At 42.6% G+C, this 12,128-nt stretch overlaps 1 protein-coding gene across 1 annotated transcript in view; it reads left to right on the plus strand.

Moving 5' to 3' along the window:
* The window catches only part of COX10 (cytochrome c oxidase assembly factor heme A:farnesyltransferase COX10), a 169,510-nt gene that overhangs the window by 3,724 nt on the left and 153,658 nt on the right, over positions 1-12,128 (plus strand). The window contains exon 2 of the mRNA XM_086857707.1: positions 4,122-4,291. The gene's annotated coding sequence lies outside the window, so the exon portion shown is untranslated. The remainder of the gene's footprint in view (positions 1-4,121; positions 4,292-12,128) is intronic.

Raw genomic sequence — 12,128 nt, forward strand, 5'->3', positions numbered from 1 at the left:
TGGACAAAAAAAAAAAGGGGGGGGGATCAAAGCATAGTAAATTGCGTTGTTAATTAATCTGTAAAAAGTTTATAGATTTTACATAATAGAACTGAGTAGAGTTTCACTGAGTTTAAATCTAGGTGTTCTTAAGGTGAATTTGTCACTTTGGTATTCTTTTAAATTTCCCTGTTAACAAGTTAGACTGTTAGTTTGAACAGACTAACAATGTTTTATATGGTGTGTGTGTAAGTTCACTAAACTTGTTGTATTAGAGTCAACCATCAAGTCCTTGCAAAGAAAACAATCTTTAAACATCAAGAACATAAGCCAACATGCTAAATCAGTATCCATTCAAAGTTATAAAACCTCTTGTGCTGTGTTTGTTCTCTTTCCTGCAAGGGCCCAGCAGGAGATGACAAACACTGCTTTTTTACTTTTTTTTAACAAAAGGGGTGAATTGTGGATGCTAACTCTGAAACAGAGAGCATGTGAAACTGCAGGCCACATAGTTTTCTCAGTCTTGTCTGAGAAAGTAGCCTGGGAATTCATAAGGAAGATTTAAAACAATCCTCAAAGACAGAAAACAGCCTTGCAGGTGCTGCTTGTCTGTTCCTTGTTTTCTTTGCAGGAGAAGGTCGGGGGTGGTGTGCCCCACTGACCAGTGATGGTGATGTATTAGTTTGCTAACCAATAAGAGTTTCCTTTCTATACTTTCCACGTATCAGTCTATAAAAAAGACCTGAAGTTATAAACTAAGAGAAATGTCGCTGCCCGCTCGGCCCTTCACGCCCAGGCTAGCTTGTGCCAAGCGTCAGTGGCAGGAGTGGGGAACCATGTGAGCACTGTGTGGCTCGACCTAGAACCTCTAGAGCTCCTTTGGGCTCGGGCTCTATAGTATGCAGGGCGACACGAGGTGCAGTAAAGGGAGAGAGAGTGCTCGGAGTTCTCCAATTTCCCAGGAACAAGTTTATTCTGGCAGGTGCAGGGAGAAGGCGATGAGGGACAGGGCTGGGATCTCGAGGAGAAAGTCCGAGCCAAGACCCTGGGCACCTCTGTGCGCCAGGTTTTAAAGCCCGTGGGCGGCTCATACAACAACCAATAATATGGCAGCAGGGGAGGTGTTGTGGGAAGGGGTTACAATACACAAATCCAATGGTAGGGACTTGGGGGAGGGAGGATAGCTATACAACCAATAGGGCATCGAGTAAGGGATGATGAGCAGGGAAGGAACCAGAACAAAAGGTGTGGTGTACATAGATTGATAGGGCTTGGGGGTAGGACCAAAGTGATGGATGGGGAACAATCTGGAAAGAGGGGAGAGGTTTACAATGACAGACAACTGGGAACAAACTATATCGGGATAGTGGGGGAGTAACTGGGACAAACCAACTCTAAACTCAACGAAGGTGAACAAACATACTTAATGAAAGTAAACTAACAGGCGGCAATAGAGAAATGCCCCTGATTGACTCCTAGAGAGTCGTTCGTCTCGCCGTTCCTAATAGAACAACACAGACTCAACCCGAGCACCCCTGTTGCTGGTCCACCCTGAATTTCAATGAAACACTGATATAATTTAAAAATGCTCCCTTTGACTGCTTTTCAGTCTTTCCCTGTGCCTCTGCAGGGAATAGATTTACTATATCCTTTGATCCCAACCACAGCTCTCCTGCCCAAATGCTGTTTCTCACAGACAAAATCTAAGCAGAAAACTACTACAAGTGTTTGTTTTTAAAGTAAAATTCCTATTACATCTGGCTGAACAATTAGAACAAATACATGTATTGATGATCATCAGGGGAAAGCTTTTCAGAGGGGAAATAGCCACTTTGGTAGCACAGATCCCATTTTGACAATATTGCATTCTTTTGGGTTTGGGAATCCTACCCATATAAGAGATCAGAAAACTGGTTATTTTTCAGTTTGATAGTTTTAAATGTGGGCATTTTGATATTTTGGAGCTTGATATTTTAGTATTTTGAAATGTAATCTGATATTTTGAAACTGTGTTATTTTGGTATTCCTGAACTTGGATTAGGTTAAAATTCTGATATTTGAAATCTTTCTCTTGCTCAGAGGATAGTGTGAGCTTGTGGCAAGGAAAAAACAAGTCTGGTGGAAGAGCTTCTATCAGAAATCAGGTTACTAAAAGTAATGGCAGTGGTAGTTGTAATAATCCCTGTCCTGCGCTGTATATTCCCCTGCTTGCAAGAGAAGCATGTGGATTCCTAGCTGCCTGCACTTCAACAAAATGCCTCCAGTTCAAATCAAATATAGAGAGAATAGGAATGAAACTGTGACAGTCTGCTTTTCCACTTCTTCCTTCCCTTAATAGCTGTGTAGACACTGATGCTTTCTGAATGTCACCTTTTGGCAACAGGGGAGTACCAAGTATTTTCCCAGTATTCCCTTGCCTGCAGACAGGCTTTGGAGATGGTGGCAGCAGTCTGAATTCATTCACAGATCTGGGCATTAATTTTTTGGACAGAAAATCCTCAGATTTTGAATCTGTCTGCTACTCACAGCCTGCAAAGACCTGCCTGAGAAAGCCTTGAGTAAATATTTCAAGAGCCTTAGTAATGATAGACTCACAGTGGCTTGGGTTGGAAGGGCCCTTAAAGCTTATTCCCTTCTACCCTCTGCCATGGGCAAGGATACCCTCCACTAGGCCAGATTTCTCCAAGCCCTGTCCAATGTGGCCTTTAACACTTCCACATTGGGTGGGGAACAGGAACACTCAGAGCCATTTTTCTGGCTTTGGAAGAGCTCAGGCCTTTCTTCTAGAGGCAAAAGCTGCTCTGTTGTGATGGGGGGTGTCAGGTAGGATGGGACTCCCAGGAAGCAGAGCATCCCAGTTTTGCTGCAAAGCAGGGGTAGGTGTATATGCCTGTGAACTGAGCCTATGAACACACGGGGGAGCAGCTGCCCTGTTTACAGTACTTCTTACTTCTCCCCGACAGCTTTGAACACTAATTCTACACTTGCAACTGATGTTTAAATGCTATGTTTGTGGATGAAGCTGTTTTAATGGAAAAAAAAAATAATTAGAAACTTGAATGTTTTGGAGTCTGAGACAGAGTGTGTGCCCTTGTTTCTGATACTTAGTTCTAAGATTTAGTAAAACACTGAATTTCATACTACATGAAATTCATGAGCATGTTTTCATGGTGATACATGAAAACAACTGTTAAAATTAGATAGAAAAGCTGAAAGTGTTGGTGTGTAGATTAGAGAGTTTTCTTAAGTCACTGGGTGAAAAAGTTAGTTTAGAGTTTTAGTTAGTTTAGAAAGCAGGAGACAAGATGAAGGATTTAGACTGTTCCTTCTTTTCCTTCTTTCTTCTTCATGTTCTTCTTCTATAGGTTTTTGGGTAATAGTAAGTGATTGGTTAGAAAATGCTGCAGTGCAGCACATAGATGATGGGTCATTGGGTCATTAAGAAAAATAATATATGTGTCTATTGTTAATTGGGTAAGAATAAGTATAAAGATAAATGAACTGCGTAGTTTGGGGCCATTTTGTGCTTTCAAAGCCAAAGTGAGCCACAAGGCCATTTTGTACCATCAGAAGAAAATAAGTCAGATTACAGTGAACTGAATTTGTGCAGCTAGTCTGGAGAGACCTGCCAAGTTTTGTGATAACATCCTAAAAACACAAGAAACAAGATCTTAACAGGCTTTAGAGTTTTTGTCATGACCTGGAGGACTATGATGAGTGGGGGTCCCCATGAGGGAGGATCCCAAAGGAGCTCAGCTCAAAGGAGACTGAGAAATCCAGGAGTAGAAAGAAAAGTATAGAAGAAGTGCAGCAGAATCAAGAAAGAGAAAAAGAAATGAAAAAGTAGTTTTTAGAAAAAGTTACAGAATGATTAGTCAGCTGAAATAATTCTTCCATGTAGGTTAAATTCATGAAGTCACTTCCTAGGTCATTCCCCTTTACCTAGGAAGAAACAATTTTTAAAAGTTAGAATGCTTAATTTCAACTTTTTCCAGGGTATTTTGTTTCAAACTGACATTTTTTGTTTGCTGTGTCATCCCCAAATAGCTTCTAGAAATGAGAATGAAATGCTACAGTTCAGGTGAAAGTAAGTTTTGATGTTCACAATGTTTCTTTTCTTATCATTAAACCCATGCACCCAGAGAGCCACAAACAACCAACACAGACAGGACAAGAAGACTCACCTGGTAAAGCAGTGACCTTCAGCGAGGCAGCAAGTGTGTGTTTGAAGCAGTTCCTGAACATCTCACAACACTGGAGAGCAGCAGGGGAAATCACCAGCCAGATCTCCAGAGAGCCAGGGGACAGCCAGGTAAGTTTCTGCAGCACCCTGCATACCCACAGGTGGTAAAACCAGCAGAGGTAAAACAACCAGAAGGTCCATCTAGAAGGAACTCTAGAACAGCAGCATTTACAATTTTCACAAGCTTTAGTGCATCTTACACAACCACTTAAGTAATATAAAACCTGGGAAACAGAAAAAGAATCTCGCAGCAGGTCTAAGGCTGGCATCCTCAAAAGAAGGGGAGGGCTCTAACTTAGCTGTAATAGGGTGTCTACCTGCCCCAGTTGAGAAACCTTAGCCTTTAGTGAGTCTTCTAGAAAAATCCTCAGCCAGGTATCTCTATTCTGCTCTGGAAGCCTCAGAGGAAATAGCAGGATGTTCCTCTTATCCAGCAGTTGACTCTAAATTAGGTCCTTTACTTATGGAGGAGTGTTTAATATATGCTGACATTTCTAGTACATTTGTAGGGCTTGCATACCAGCAGTTCTGCTTCAAGCCAGTTTCACATGATTGAGCTTTGATGTGGCCAAGGATTAAGAAGCTGGTTTCAGGATAAGCAGTCTAGGAAGCTGCATATGCTCTAGGACAGTGAGAATTGAGATGCAAAGAAGTACTCTGAGAGAGGAAAACTGAAATAAGGGGGGAAGGCTGGTAGATGTTCTGCTCCAGAAGTCAGAGCAAGCAGGAATATGAACTTTGCTTACTGCAGGGTTTAGTGGTGAAAGAGAACTTTTGCTTTATGAAATCAGAAACTTAGGTGGAAAAGGTGCTTTTCTGCAAGGTGAAGTGTTTCTGGATGAGACAATCAGCACAAATGGCTTAGTAATTTACAACATGGGTTAAGTCTGGAGGAAGGTACACCAAATAGCAGCAGCATGAGGCCTAGGGGCAAAGCCACCACCTCACCAGTCACTAAAACCTGTCCTATATGCTCATAAGTGCTGCAATTCAGTTTGGAGCCATGTCAGTGATTTTGTATGTGCAGCTGTGCACCACCTCTCTGTATCCAAGCCCTGCAATGCGCCCATCGTGGAAAAGCCATTGCTTGATCCGGCCTCAGTGCATGTTGGAACCAGACTGAAGGACTTCAGATGAGTCTGGATGAATCTCTCTAGTGTGCAGTGCTGTAGCTATCTGAGCCCTACTGCTAGTTAGCTCATCACTCTCCTTACTAAATCATTATCTCTGCCTGCTCACTGTAAACCTTTTTTCCCAGCCTCATCAAGAGATATGAGGAAACATGCATCATACAGGAGGGGAAGGTCTATATTCTGCTTTTTGATTTACTGATGTACTGACCTGCAATGCTTTCCAGGAGGAAGCTTTCCCCCACTATAACCCCACTGTCTTTGGCCATTATTACAACTTGGAAAAATTTATCTCGTTTAGTGGAAAAATGTGGTCTAAGGAGTAAGGGAGGGAAGGATTTGCTGATTCCAGTACTAGGATTACATTTCTTCAAGCAAGAAAAACTGATAGATGGTGGATTTACAAGGCATCCACTGGGAAAAAGCATAGTCAGCTCTGAAGTGTGGTTTGTGACCTACAATCCCAGCACATTCTGCAGTTTGTATGTGGTTTAACTAAAATTTCATTTACTCCAGTAGGAACTTTTCCTGATATTTAGGCTTGCATATAGTGACATCACATGTACCTGTAAGCACATAGCTGACAAGCATGGGCATAGACTTCCTCTATTGAAATGTGTCATCAGAAAGCATTGGAGAAGTTGCTTTGATTTGCTTTGCTTAGAGATTCAGGCCACTGTACCACTGCACTGTGTGGCTGTTGAGGCTCAGTTGATCAGGTCTCTTTGAAGCTGCAGGGCCTTGATTCTTTCCTGTGGCATGTTTTTCCAATGAGATACCTGTGGGGCTAGAAGTTGCGAGGAGATCCAGAGGCACGGAACAGGGGAATGCAAAAAGCCTGTCAGCAAAGAAGACAACTGATTCTCCAAGGTATTGAATAGCTGATAGTCCTGCAACATGCTGGAGTGGAAAACAGCATTACTCTCTAGTAAATCTTCAGGATCTAAGAGTTGTTTTACAGACTCCAAGACTTCTAGACTTGTTTCAGTTAACTTACAGAGGCTATGTTTCCCAGTCATGCCACAGAAAGGAATATGCTTAAGACAGGCCAGTTCAATAGTGAAGCCAGGGTCAGATACTTCAGACAGTAAATCATTCCTTGGCACAAATCATCACACCCCCTTCCAAATATAATGTTTTAGCCTTTGACTGCTCACCCTTTTTGGTCAAGTTTCTTTTCTGCCCCTTTCCAAGAAATATAGCTTTAGCCTGACATGTTCCTAACTTGAGTATGCAATAAAACTTTTGCCTCACTTAAAAGCACCTTGTAGCAATGGTTTGAGCAAATGGTTGTGGGAAAATCCCCTTGAGCTTTCAGCTGTTGTCCAAAGTGATCTTGGTTGTTTTGAGCAGGTTCCCACCAGCAACACTGAGTCTGGGAGTCGATACACAACCCCCAATTTCTTACTCTCTGAAACCTGCATTCCCTGATGTGGCTGGAATATTTGGGGCTATTTGCTGGCCTACAAGAATGTGCCTCAGCCAGCAAGATGTGGTTGTCTAGGTCTGCCTCAGTGCAGGCCCCTGGGAATATTGGTGAATGGTGCAAGGAGTTTGATCAAACCTAACCCCATCAAGAAAATAATCTTGGGGGAAGAAAAGCAGGATTAGGTACTCATGCCCTGAACTCCCTGTGCGTGTGTGTGTCATTCACATGAATGAGGTGTTTATATTCACCTTCCATGGTATTTGGGTTTTGTCCATTTACCTATCTGCCTGGGAGAGCACTGCCTTGCAGAGATGAAAGACAGGATGAGACTGTAATGAGTAGAGGAGTAATTTATTCAGGGCTGTGGAAATCTGTGATCCCAGGTTAATGGGATGCATTACCCCAGTGCTTTATGAATGTTACCAAAAATTCAGTAAGATTAAAAAAACTCCTTAACACCAATGTAGCATGAAGAATCAGGCATTCTTTATCTGGCTGGATGCATGGGGGGATAGTTTCTCCCAAAGCCATGCACGCTGAGTACAAGGAAGTTTCTGTTTAAATATATTATACATACATACTCATTGATTGTCCTGACTAAATATACCTATGATAAGAATTACCCCAAAATCATTAATGTGTTTCCCTGCCCCTTTGTGCATGCGTTTTTCTCTCCTGGGGGTCTCTCTGGTGGACCCTAATGTTCCAGTCGACCTGGCTCAGTTGGCAGGGCACTGGGGCTGGTGAAATTCCAGTTCTCCTTCTTACATAATGGGCATTGTGCACTTCCATAGGCCAGGGGTTTTGGTAGAAGGAACATTGTGTTGGCTCACCAGGTGTAGACAATTTATCATCCGGTAACAAAAACTTCCAAGATTGTGTATTGTCTAGTGACAATAAACTGACATTTTTTCTAAAAAACTACAAAAATCCTGAATAACTTACCAGGTAGGATTCCTCAAGGGATTTAGGTTATGCAGTGAACACGGATAGATAGATGGATATGTACAAGTGCACAGCCACAAGCCTCAGAACCCTCACTGAATGGGTGGTGTCCCAAGTATGACTGACTGGGCTGTCTGCAGCCTCAGAACCAGAAGATTGTTAATGCTGTGCTCAGTTGTCTTAAAATTTAAAAAATTCCATAATGGGAAGGACATGGATGAGTTTAGTGCCTTGTGTGAAAAGGTCCTGGTGGGGCAGGAGACATGTGGCTCCTATTATTTCTCCTAGTACATGTTTTCTTGTTTAAACACAAAAGAAGACAAGCACAACATTACCCAAAATTACTAATTCTGAGGGCTAATTTCTAATTGAAGACACTATCTGATAGATACATGGAGTTGTACAGTCTTTTCTAGCCAGGGAATCCTGTTCACTTCCTGTTAGCTGGCCTTCAAAGAGCTGAGTGATCCCAGGTCACTCACACAAGCGAAGACTAATGGACTTTTAACCACATTAACTCAGGATCTGAAAGAACAGATGGGATATGATGTACCTTGTGCAAGGATATTTTTGTTCCACAGTCAGAAGGTTTCTCTGTCCCTGTTCAGTAAGGTCCAACTCAGACTTCATATGCCTTTTTAGCTGGGTCCTGTGGGCATTTGAGCACCTCAGCTTTTCACGATTCTCTTAGAGAGGACAGCTAAAAGGTATGGATGCTGAATGCAAGAAAGCAGGCAGGGAGCACAGTGTCTGTGTGAAACCAAGTCACATAACTTTCTCAGACTGGCTTGAGAAAGTGTGGCCTGGAAAATCATAAAGAGGAATCAAAACAGTCCTTGGAGATAGAAAACAACTTTTGCAGGTGTTGTTTAGATCCCTGTTGTTTACTTGTAAGAAGCAGTCAAGGGGTGGTGTTCCCAATTGTCCAATGATGGTGATGTATTGGTTTCATGACCCATGAAAGTTTTATTTCTTGGGCTTTTTCGGATCTGTCTATAAAAGAAGATCAGGAATAATAAAACTTGCCCCTCTTGTGTAATGAGTCTGTGTCATGCTTTGCCATTGCTAATATACTGCAACAAAAAGGGATGTTCTGGTGTTCTGTTTGGATGATGAACAACCTGGTCTCAAATTGTGCTAACTTAGAGGCAGCATTTTTGCCTTGGCCCTGCACTCCACGGTCAACAGTGTTGGGCAGAGTGTCTTCACCCACTCTTTAGAGAGTCAAGCTTTTGAGTTGTACTTGAGGCAAACACCTGATTTATTGCTTGGTTAAGAAAAAATTACTTCCAACAGTGTCTGGCAGGGCTGAGTGCTGATGAAGTTAGTGAGTCAAACCCAGGCTCTGGGTTTGAAAGAGTTAGGTAAAGAGTAAGATTCACAACTGTTGTAATTACACAGACTAGCAGCAGGGTGATTAAGTTCCTCATCTTGGAAACAGAGCCAACCTGTTAGTGTCCAGTCAGCCCTGCAGTGGCTGGGAGGTTTATGGTGATTTATGTAGTGATGGTTCACTTTTCTAATGATTTTTGGAAAGCTGGCCCATCAGCTCAGGTTATTTTCACCTGTAGATCAGCACAATCATTTTGGTGGTGGTGGTGGTGGATTGGTATTCTTATTTGATTGCTCTGTTGAATACATCACTCTCTCTTGGGGAATGCAGGGACAGGAAAAAAGGGGATGTGAGAATACTCGAAGCATCATTATGGATGCAAACATGTGGATAGCTCATGCAGTCCTTGATGTGAACATGACTACGTGTTAACTAAGGGTGCATGTGGGGTAACTGCAGAGATCAGCCATGCCTAGGAAGTCTGCCATCTCTGCACCCTGAAGTACTTTCTGTACCCACCATAACCCTGATTTTCTTTTCCTGATGTCCCTTTGGCAGGTGCAGTCACTGCAGGCAGCTGGAGCACTGCTGATGTGTACGGCCTGTCATGTATTTGCAGCATGGGTTGTTGAATGCTATTTTGAACCCCACTGATGCCTTAGGATTTTAGCTTTTATATTCTTCACATACTTGTAATCCTGCAATTCTTTAGTGTATAACTCTAAACTCTATATACAGTGCTAGTTACTGCTTTCCTATTTTAGTCAGACAAAACAATTCCTTTCTAGGCCTAGGAATCAAGGACACCTCACTGTCTCAGGCCCTGAGAATTGTGTACAAAAGTGACATGGGGGGAGCAAAACTGGGGTAAATGACTTCATTACCTGAAGCTGTAATTGGAAGATTATCCCCCAATATGCAAATGGACCAACTTATAAAAATGTGAAAACCCATGACTCATTGTTTGTTTTGGTGTACCCCTGGGGTGGCTTTGTCTGCCTGAAATGTACCTGAAGGCCTTTCAATAAATGTAACTGCTTTTTATTCCTTTAATTTTGTCTGGCCTCTGTTTTTAGGTAGCCTGATAAGGCATTGCTACAATCACTTTAAAATATGTACTGAAAATAAAAAGTTAGATTATCTTTTTTTGTAGTAGTACTAGTTACGTTATCCTCTGGATACAATTTGAAGTCTGTGATTGGTGAAGGGGGTTCCAGTGTGGTGTGGACTTAAGGGGGAGAGAGGAGTCCTGTCCGAGGCTGTAGGTCACCTCTGGCTTTGTGGCTTTGCAGAGGCTGAATCTGAGATGAATCTGAAGATGATGAATCTGATGGATGTCAGCTTTATGTGTCAGCAGCCCTCCTCCCATGTCTCAATCCTACCATCTCTGTCCAGCCCTGTGAGCAGACCTGAGCATTGATGCCCAGTTTCTTATGCATGCTCCTTGTGAATGAGCTTCTGCTGGTCTTATCCCTTCTGTTCCCTGAAAGGAGGGGAGAAGAGCAGGGAGAAGGAAGGTGAGATGGGGCAGAAAGGAGGGAAAGAGGAGACAAAGCTATTTTGAGGTATTGCAGCAACACTCAGGAGAGAGCAACCCCTCCCACTGCACTATAGCACAGTGATCACAAAAGCAGAGCAGAAATCCTCCCAAAATAAGGCTTTGCAGAGCACCATAATTAAGGAAGGCTATCTCTTACAGGCTTCCCACAGCAGCCATGTCAGTGAGGACATCACCTATGTCCCTCCTCTTCCCCTGTCTGTGGAGTAGTGCAGCTGCCAGCGCAGCCTGGCAGCCGCGGAGGTGTGAAATGCTGACACACCAGCTGCCAGCACCATTTACATCAGCAAGATTGGTCTCTTAGGACAATAATGGATGTAGGACAAATGATGATGGTGAGCTGAAAGTGCTATTACTCATTATTGAAACTTTGGATTGTTCTCTGGCCAGTGCTAAAACTATAAAGCCAGCAGCCAGTGGACAAGCCCTCAGTAACCTCTGCAACTGAACTAAAAGCTTTTGGAGGGGAACAGAAGTGCTATAAATCTTGTGGGTGACTTTTAACATTTGTCAGAGAAACACTTTAGACTTATTTTAATCTCTTCATTTTGGAAAGTTCATAATAACGAATAATGGGTGCCTTGAACCCAGCCAGTGAATTCCCCGCCTATTCTGGCTCCAAATGGAAACTCAAAGTGGCCCCTTAATAGAAAGGGCAGCTCTGCTCATCACTGGCTCTCATGCACTGTGTGGTCTCCCAGCCACTCCTAAATGGATACAGTCCTTGCAGTGTTTACACTTGCTGCCTGTTACTGCAATGACACCGGAGCCTGTAAATGTTTTAACTTGATTTTTTTTTTTTTCAAAAAACTGTCCATTAATCTTCCTCAGTGCTTGGAAGGAAAGTAAATTATTTATGATCTGGATGCTAGAGGGGATTGTTTCTACATTAACATTTCATTTGAGAGTGTTAAATCTGTCTCTCATGCTAAGTTAGGGATTGGGTTTATCAGGTGACTTGTCCAGAGATTATTGCTATTCAAACACACATCTACAAGTGCCTTTCCTGCCCAGATGCTTCCCTGACATGAAATGAGTGTCCCATGTTCCAAGTGAAACAAATGTTGGGCCAAAGCGAATAGCCTTATAAAGTGTACTTTTAAGCTGAAAATTTTGCTACTCACTAAATGAGAAGCAGTTTCAGCTGGGAAAAAAAAAAGGATTTTGTGCCATGCCATTAGCATGCCTGCTATTTTTGGCTGGGCTTATTCAGGCTGAGCTGATCTCCTTGATGATAGGCTTTACTGGTAGGTAGATCAGTCACTACTGCATTAGAACAGATTCTCAAAGAGTCTCTAAACCTAATTTTAAATGAGTATGTCAGAAAAAAGTTACCTTTTTAATTGTCCCAGTGGTATTCAAATGCAAGATATAGGGACAATTTTCATGACAGGACAAGAAGACACAGCCACAAGCTGTGCCATGGGAGGATCATGTTGGACATTGGGAAGAATTTCTCCATTTGAAAGTGTTGTTAAGTATTGCACTGGACTTTCTGCGGAGGTGGTGGA

This window comes from Cyanistes caeruleus, chromosome 19 (assembly GCF_971803275.1).
Source record: "Cyanistes caeruleus chromosome 19, bCyaCae1.hap1.1, whole genome shotgun sequence".
Lineage (NCBI taxonomy): Eukaryota > Metazoa > Chordata > Aves > Passeriformes > Paridae > Cyanistes > Cyanistes caeruleus.